Source organism: Bubalus kerabau, chromosome 16 (assembly GCF_029407905.1).
Source record: "Bubalus kerabau isolate K-KA32 ecotype Philippines breed swamp buffalo chromosome 16, PCC_UOA_SB_1v2, whole genome shotgun sequence".
Classification (NCBI taxonomy): domain Eukaryota; kingdom Metazoa; phylum Chordata; class Mammalia; order Artiodactyla; family Bovidae; genus Bubalus; species Bubalus kerabau.
The window spans coordinates 76103168-76110776 of record NC_073639.1 but is presented as its reverse complement, the minus strand read 5'-3'; positions in this window follow the sequence as shown (position 1 = coordinate 76110776).

Sequence of the window (7609 nt, the reverse complement as noted above, 5' to 3'; positions counted from 1 at the left end):
TCACAGCATCATCTTTCAGGATTTGGAATAGCTCAACTGGAATTCCATCACCTCCACTAGCTTTGTTCGTAGTGATGCTCTCTAAGGCCCACTTGACTTCACATTCCAGAATGTCTGGCTCTAGGTCAGTGATCACACCATCGTGATTATCTGGGTCGTGAAGATCTTTTTTGTACAGTTCTGTGTATTCTTGCCATCTCTTCTTAATATCTTCTGCTTCTGTTAGGTCCATACCATTTCTGTCCTTTATCGAGCCCATCTTTGCATGAAATGTTCCTTTGGTATCTCTGATTTTCTTGAAGAGATCTCTAGTCTTTCCCATTCTGTTGTTTTCCTCTATCTCTTTGCATTGATCTCTGAAGAAGGCTTTCTTATCTCTTCTTGCTATTCTTTGGAACTCTGCATTCAAATGTTTATATCTTTTCTTTTCTCCTTTGCTTTTCGCTTCTCTTCTTTTCACAGCTATTTGTAAGGCCTCCCCAGACAGCCATTTTGCTTTTTTGCATTTCTTTTCCATGGGGATGGTCTTGATTCCTGTCTCCTGTACAATGTCACAAACCTCATTCCATAGCTCATCAGGCACTCTATCTATCAGATCTAGGCCCTTAAATCTATTTTTCACTTCCACTGTATAATCATAAGGAATTTGATTTAGGTCATACCTGAATAGTCTAGTGGTTTTCCCTACTTTCTTCAATTAAAGTCTGAATTTGGCAATAAGGAGTTCATGGTCTGAGCCACAGTCAGCTCCTGGTCTTGTTTTTGCTGACTGTATAGAGCTTCTCCATCTTTGGCTGCAAAGAATATAGTCAATCTGATTTCGGTGTTGACCATCTGGTGATGTCCATGTGTAGAGTCTTCTGTTGTGTTGTTGGTAGAGGGTGTTTGTTATGACCAGTGCATTTTCTTGGCAAAACTCTATTAGTCTTTGTCCTGCTTCATTCTGTATTCCACGGCCAAATTTGACTGTTACTCCAGGTGTTTCTTGACTTCCTACTTTTGCATTCCAGTCCCCTATAATGTTTGGGACATACTTATGCTAAAAAAATCATTCACTGGGCATCCTGTTTTATCTGCAGCCCTATTCATGAGCCGTGGAAAAGGAAGAACTGCGGAGACTGCGTCTTTTTTCTTTGCCCCTTTGCAGGTGTATCTGCATTTATTAACCACGTTCTCTTCTTCTCAGTATTATTTTATATAGAGTTGTTGGAGGCTAATCCCATGGATGGAGGAGCCTGGAAGGCTGCAGTCCATGGGGTCGCTGAGGGTCGGACATGACTGAGCGACTTCACTTTCACTTTTCACTCTCATGCATTGGAGAATCACTTTCACTTTTCACTCTCATGCATTGGAGAAGGCAATGGCAACCCACTCCAGTGTTCTTGCCTGGAGAATCCCAGGGACGGGGGAGCCTGGTGGGCTGCCGTCTGTGGGGTCGCACAGAGTCGGACACGACTGAAGCGACTTAGCAGCAGCACACTTCCTCCGTGGAACTCTGAGTGAACTTGAGGAGGAATTAACACAGTTAATTGGCTGCGATTATAATGACCCTTGGAGGCAGGTGTCCTTCATTTTGGAAGGAGGGTGCTATCTCGGGGTCAAGGATGGGGCACCCAAATGGACACCGAGGTTTCTGTGCAGCGGGTGCCATGCCGGGCTCTGCCAGCAGATGGCGATGGAGGAACGCGCAAGGCCACCGCGGCCAGAAAGCGCTTTTCCCGCTTTCCTTCCTTTTATTGAGCACAGGCACAGGGGCCAGTGGCGGTGTGAGGGTGGCCCCGGGTCCGCTCAGCAGCAACGCTGACCGACGGTCTAGGGCACGTGTGGCCCCGATCTCAGCACCGAGGCCCCCCGCCCTTTGTCAGGATAGGTGGGGGTGAGGGCGGCCCCTGAGATGGTGAAACTGCGGGTCATGATTAGTCAAATCCATTCCGCCTGCCCGCACTAATCAAGGGTGTTTTAAGACTCGCGTGTCCTCCAGTCAGGAAGCCAAACAATAAAATACCCGCCGGGGTTGCTCTCTAGAAAGCCGGACTCAGCAGCGTCTAGTTGGAGCTGAGCTGTTAGGACTGGGTGGACCGCTGACCCTCCCACTGGGCGCGGCCGCGTGTCCCTGGAAGCTCGCGCTGCGAGCGCGGAGGCGGAGCCTGGGTCCACCGCGCGGACCGCGGTCCCCGCACCTTGTCCATCGCTTTCCCAGGCTCCCCACGCCCCACGCCCCCTGCTGCTCGGTCTTCATTCGTGAGCGCCCAGCCCCCAGCCCGTGCCCGCAGGGGGGCAGATGCCAGAGCGGTCTCTGGTCTCCCTGCCTGGTTGCCTTGTGGATGAACCCGCTCTTTGCTGCAAACCTCTGGTGTTTCAGTGTTTGGGCCTGCTGCCCATGGGGAAAAAAGATAAACCCAGGTTCCTTAACAAATGTAAAACCATTATTACATAGCACTCCGTACTCCCAACCGCCCCACAGATTGCTGACCACCAAAGGTTTGTCTTTGACTCCCTGCAATAGAGAATCTTCTAGAAGGCCCAGGCCTCCGTTTTCCAGATTCTGGACCGGCAGTGGGGGGAAAGGTTATTAATCCACGTATAAATCCCCGGCTGCCGTTTCTGTCTTCCTGGTGCCGCTGCGTCCTCAGGCCATGTGTCCGCACCCGGGAGCCCCTCCTGCCCGCCGATCGCCCCACACCCCCCGCTGCGTCCTCAGGCCACATGTCCCCACCCCGGAGCTGCTCCTGCCCGCCGATCGCCCCACACCCCCCGCAGTGGTGGCCCCGCCCCGTGGCCAGTGGCTTTGCCTCTGTAAAGAGGGCAGTCTCAGCCTGTGTGAGCCGCTTTCCTCACCGTCCAGCCTTCCTCTCCCTGGCAGGGCTGCGTAGAGCACAGTAGGCCCCTCAGCGCCCTCTGTTACCCTTCCAGGCGTTATCTACCCTCCATGGGTCTCAAATTACTAGTGTGGTTTGTTTTCTGATGCAACCCCGATTGACACGACACAGCATCAAAAGGTGGCCTAGAAACAGGGGTCATCTCCAGACTGCTGCTGCCACGGATCTAAAAGCCAGAACTGGGACTTCCTTGGTGGTCCAGTGGTTAAGACTCCAGCTTCTGCTACAGGGGGATGTGGGTTCGAAATAAAAATCAAATATATGTATATATTTTCCAAAACCAAGCAGAGGACACCTTCCAGAGGGAAGTGGGAGATGGGAATGGGAGGCGGCATGAGGTTATGAGTGTTCTTCACCCCAAAGGGCTCAGAAAGTTAAACTTCAAGGTAACAAGAGTGTTAGTCTATCAACTAATGTGTAACCAGCAAAAAAAAAAAAATTTTTTTTAATTAAAAAAGAAGTAGGTTTGACTCACTAGGAATGTCTAACCTCAAGTCTCCCTGTTCCTTCCTTCCCAATAGTCCTCTAAGCATCCAGTTAGGTGTCCACTTCTGGAATCTCAAAAGCCCATTTGGGAGGTGGACAGTTCCCATTCTGAAACAGCATGAAGTGAACCACAGACACACTCCCCAGCGAAAGTGGTGAAAATTATTTTTAAATTTATTATGGTGTTTAAATATATTTATTTGTATATTTAGAATTACATATTTATCATATACAAATGTTTATAATACTATATAAATACATTTATTAGTTATATATTTACATAACCTATAAATATAGGTTTATAGTTATGTATGTATAACATTATGTATTTGTTTGTGTTTATTATTTATATATTTTAAATCTATACATACGAATTTTAAGAAATAATATGTTATTTCTATATGGAGAAGGAAATGGCACCCCACTCCACTACTCTTGCCTGGAAAATCCCATGGACGGAGGAGCCTGGTGGGCTGCCATCTATGGGGTTGCAGAGTCGGACATGACTGAAGCGACTTAATAGCAGTAGCAGCATGTTATTTCTATATAAATATATACCATATTATAATACCAAATATATACCATATAGATGTAATATCCAAGTATATTTACTAGTTTATTATTTATACATTTTAAATCTATACATATACATTTTAAGAAATAATATATTGTTTCTATATAAAGATATACCATTTTTGCTGTTGCTATTAAGTCACTTCAGTCGTGTCCAGCTCTGTGTGACCCCATAGACGGCAGCCCACCATGCTCCCCTGTCCCTGGGATTCTCCAGGCAAGAACACTAGAGTGGGTTGCCATTTCCTTCTCCAATGCATGAAAAGTGAAAAGTGAAAGTGAAGTCTCTCAGTTGTGTCTGACTCTTAGCAACCCCATGGACTGCAGCCTACCAGGCTCCTCCATCCATGGGATTTTCTAGACAAGAGTACTGGAGTGGGGTGCCATTGCCTTCTCCTATACCATCTTTATATACATGTAAAGTTTCTATATATTTAATGTCTCTGGAAATGAGCCTAAAGGCATACAAAAAATGAAATATTTATTCAAGAAAATCTGCTAAAACTTGGCGAAGGCAGTGACAGTCTGTAACATTGCAGCTATGACCTATTTCCTTCTTCCCCCCACCAGTCCCACTTGATAGCACCTCCACTCCCCCTGGGTGCCGGCAAGGTCACACTCAGGGCACCCTCCCCAGCCAGATCCAGACCAAAGTGACATCTTCCTGAGAGGAGCGGTCTTCAGTGGTTTTCATCCCACCCTGCCACCCCTAGCCACCTGCTGCAGAGGCTACATTCCAGGTGAGTGATGTCTGTGACACAGAGGTTCTGCTGGCAAAAACACCAGGACATCCATCAGCCTAGCCCGACTCACCTGTAAAGTGCGCATTCCACGCTGGGAGAAGCGAGTCAAGCAGATCAAAGGCACCCTGGTGACGGCCACTCCTAAAACAGGATTGTCATCCTGAGAGATGACACCGCGGCCCCTGCCCCAGCCTCAGAGTGGTGGCTCAGAGGTTTTTTCCAGGCAGAGAGGAAAGACAAAACAACTGTTTTAAGCCCTTCCATAAACAAGCTGACTTTATTTGCAACAGAGTATGAGGAAGTTCAAAACCACTGAGTTTGAGGTCAACAGAGATTAAAAGGAGACTATAGTGTCTTTAGTTATAAGTTGAATCACAGACTGCTAATCTACCAGAAAAAAAGGGACAACTAAAAAGAGGTCAGAACGACTCTCCAACATTGACCTCAGAAACGATCCTTGCAAACAAGCCCAGATTTAACTGGAACGGTCTGGGAGTAGCCTGTGCCCCAGGGTTCAGATCTAACTGGAACGGTCTGGGAGTAACCCATGCCCCAGGGTTCTGTCGAGACGCTGCAGCGATCAGCTGCAGTTAATGAAGCTTATTTCCAATTCATGTGTCCAACAAGGGACTTGCGTCCAGAGCTTTCCCATTAGCTAGAAATGGTAACAATGTGGGCAAATATAGAGACTTCTAAAATTATTTACATCTCGTTAAAGGATAAGGAGCTGTTAAGAGAAACAGTACCATTTATAAATAAAAATGCAAAGTGCGTGACAATATATGACAAAAATATTGCAAAGCCTAGGAGGGGAGAGATGGCAGTATACTATTATAAAGTTCTTACTCTGTAGCCGACGTGGATTAAGTATCACTTGGAGGTGAGCTTGGTTAGGTTGAAGATGTGTATATAATATAAGCCCTAAAGCATCGATTAATGAAAAACAAAAGGCCAAAAACACGGGACAAACAGAAAACCACACGATGCTGTGTGGAAACCACCACCAGCACCCACAGCAAATGCAAGCGGCCTAAACGCGCTGATTAGAGTCTAGATTTCCGATACATAAAAAGCAAGACCCAGTTGACACTTGCTACAAGACGTCTGCTTTAAATGAAACAGTACAAATAGACTGAAAATAAAACGATAGAAAAAGATATACCATGCAGCTCTAAACAAAAGAAAGCTCGAGGAGGCTATATTAACATTATTGACTTCAGAGCAAAGAACATTGCCAGGTCCAAGAGGGGTCACTTCATAACAGGAAGGAATCCATTCATCTAAAGGACACCGTGTTTGTGTGTCCTGGTGGATAGACCTGGACTTCCCTGTTGGTGCAGTAGTAAGAATCTGCCCGCAATACAGGAGACCTGGGTTTGATTCCTGAGTGGGGATGATCCCCTGGAGGAGGGAATGGCTACCCACTCCAGCATTCTTGCCTGGAGAGTCCCATGGACGGAGGAGCCTGGCGGGCTACAGTCCTTGGGGACGCCAAGAGTCAGACACAGCTGAGTAAGTAACACGCTCACTCTTCACGCTTCATGGTAGACATAGTTATCGGGTGTGTGAGAAATAAGGATAATACTGTGAACACTAATGTAAGATTTTAACAACTACATAGTGGATTTGATTTTTTTTAATGTTTGCTCTGTGGTTAAAAAAAAAAAAAAAATATATATATATATATATATAAAGTTAGTTGCCTGGAATCAGAAACAAACGTCCAAAACACATCGTGATGATTTTTAACAGCGTTTGAGTTTGTAACTTTGGCCAGATTTAAAATAGCTTGGAATCTTGCACTAACAAGAAAAACAATTTAGGTGGAAAGATGACAAAGGGAATTGTTTTGGTTGTGGAAATGTGTTAGGAAATGGAGGAAAATACTATTCAAAAGATGTTTTACAAAAAGTGGGAGATTTTTCAATTAAAGCCTCAAAACAATTGCCCATGGAATACAAGGTCTTTCCAATAACACCAAAAATGGATTCGAAATTTGAAAATTTGCAAGTATTTCTCTTTGGTTTTAGTTGAGTCATGTGACATGAGACCCTGCCCGGTTAATATTTTGAATACCTTTTGTCTCAAAGGACATCCAGACCTAGGAAGAAATGTGGCCAATCGATGACCTAAAAGATTGAACTTTGGGGATTCCCTGGTGGTCCAGTGGTTAGGTCTCCCTGCTTCCACTGCCAGGGGACCCGGCTTTGATCCTTGTTTGGGGAACTAAGATCCCACAAGCTGCAGAGCCAAAAAAAAAAAAAAAAAAAGAAAGAAAAAAAAAAAGATTGAATTTGTGGCTTGGATCTTTTAAACCTCTGACGTTGTCAAAGAAGAATTTCAGCTAAATCTGAAGGGAAAATAGTTGCTGTATGTTTATTTTTATCATGACAGACACTGTTCTACTGGCGTTCAGGTTAAAACTCCAGATGTAATGGGATTATAAAATACAAAAGGTAAACTGCTTTATTCAAGTTTGTGCTATATATTTAAAAATTTTGTGCTTAGTTTTTATAGCAGACTTTATGAAAAGCATCATAGATAGGTACGATTGTTTAAATCACTCTGTGTATATTTGCAACTAACACAAATCACCACTATTTTATAGAACTGTTGAGAGAAATAGAAGGCTATGAATTTGCTGATGTGCTTTTGCCAATGCTCATTGGCCGAATCTTGGAAATTTTACAAAGAATTACTGTAATGTCAATTTCAATTCAAGATTTTCTAGAAATGAAAGGAATGTCTGTTGAATGTTCAGTAAGCAAAGGTCCAAAAATGGCAGTCTGTATTTATACATATTTAAACTCACTAATACGTACCATATATGAATGAGCTTGGAGAAGGCACTAGCGACCCACTCCAGCGCTCTTGCCTGGAGAATCCCACCGACAGAGGAGCCCGGTGGGCTGCAGTCCATGGGGTCGC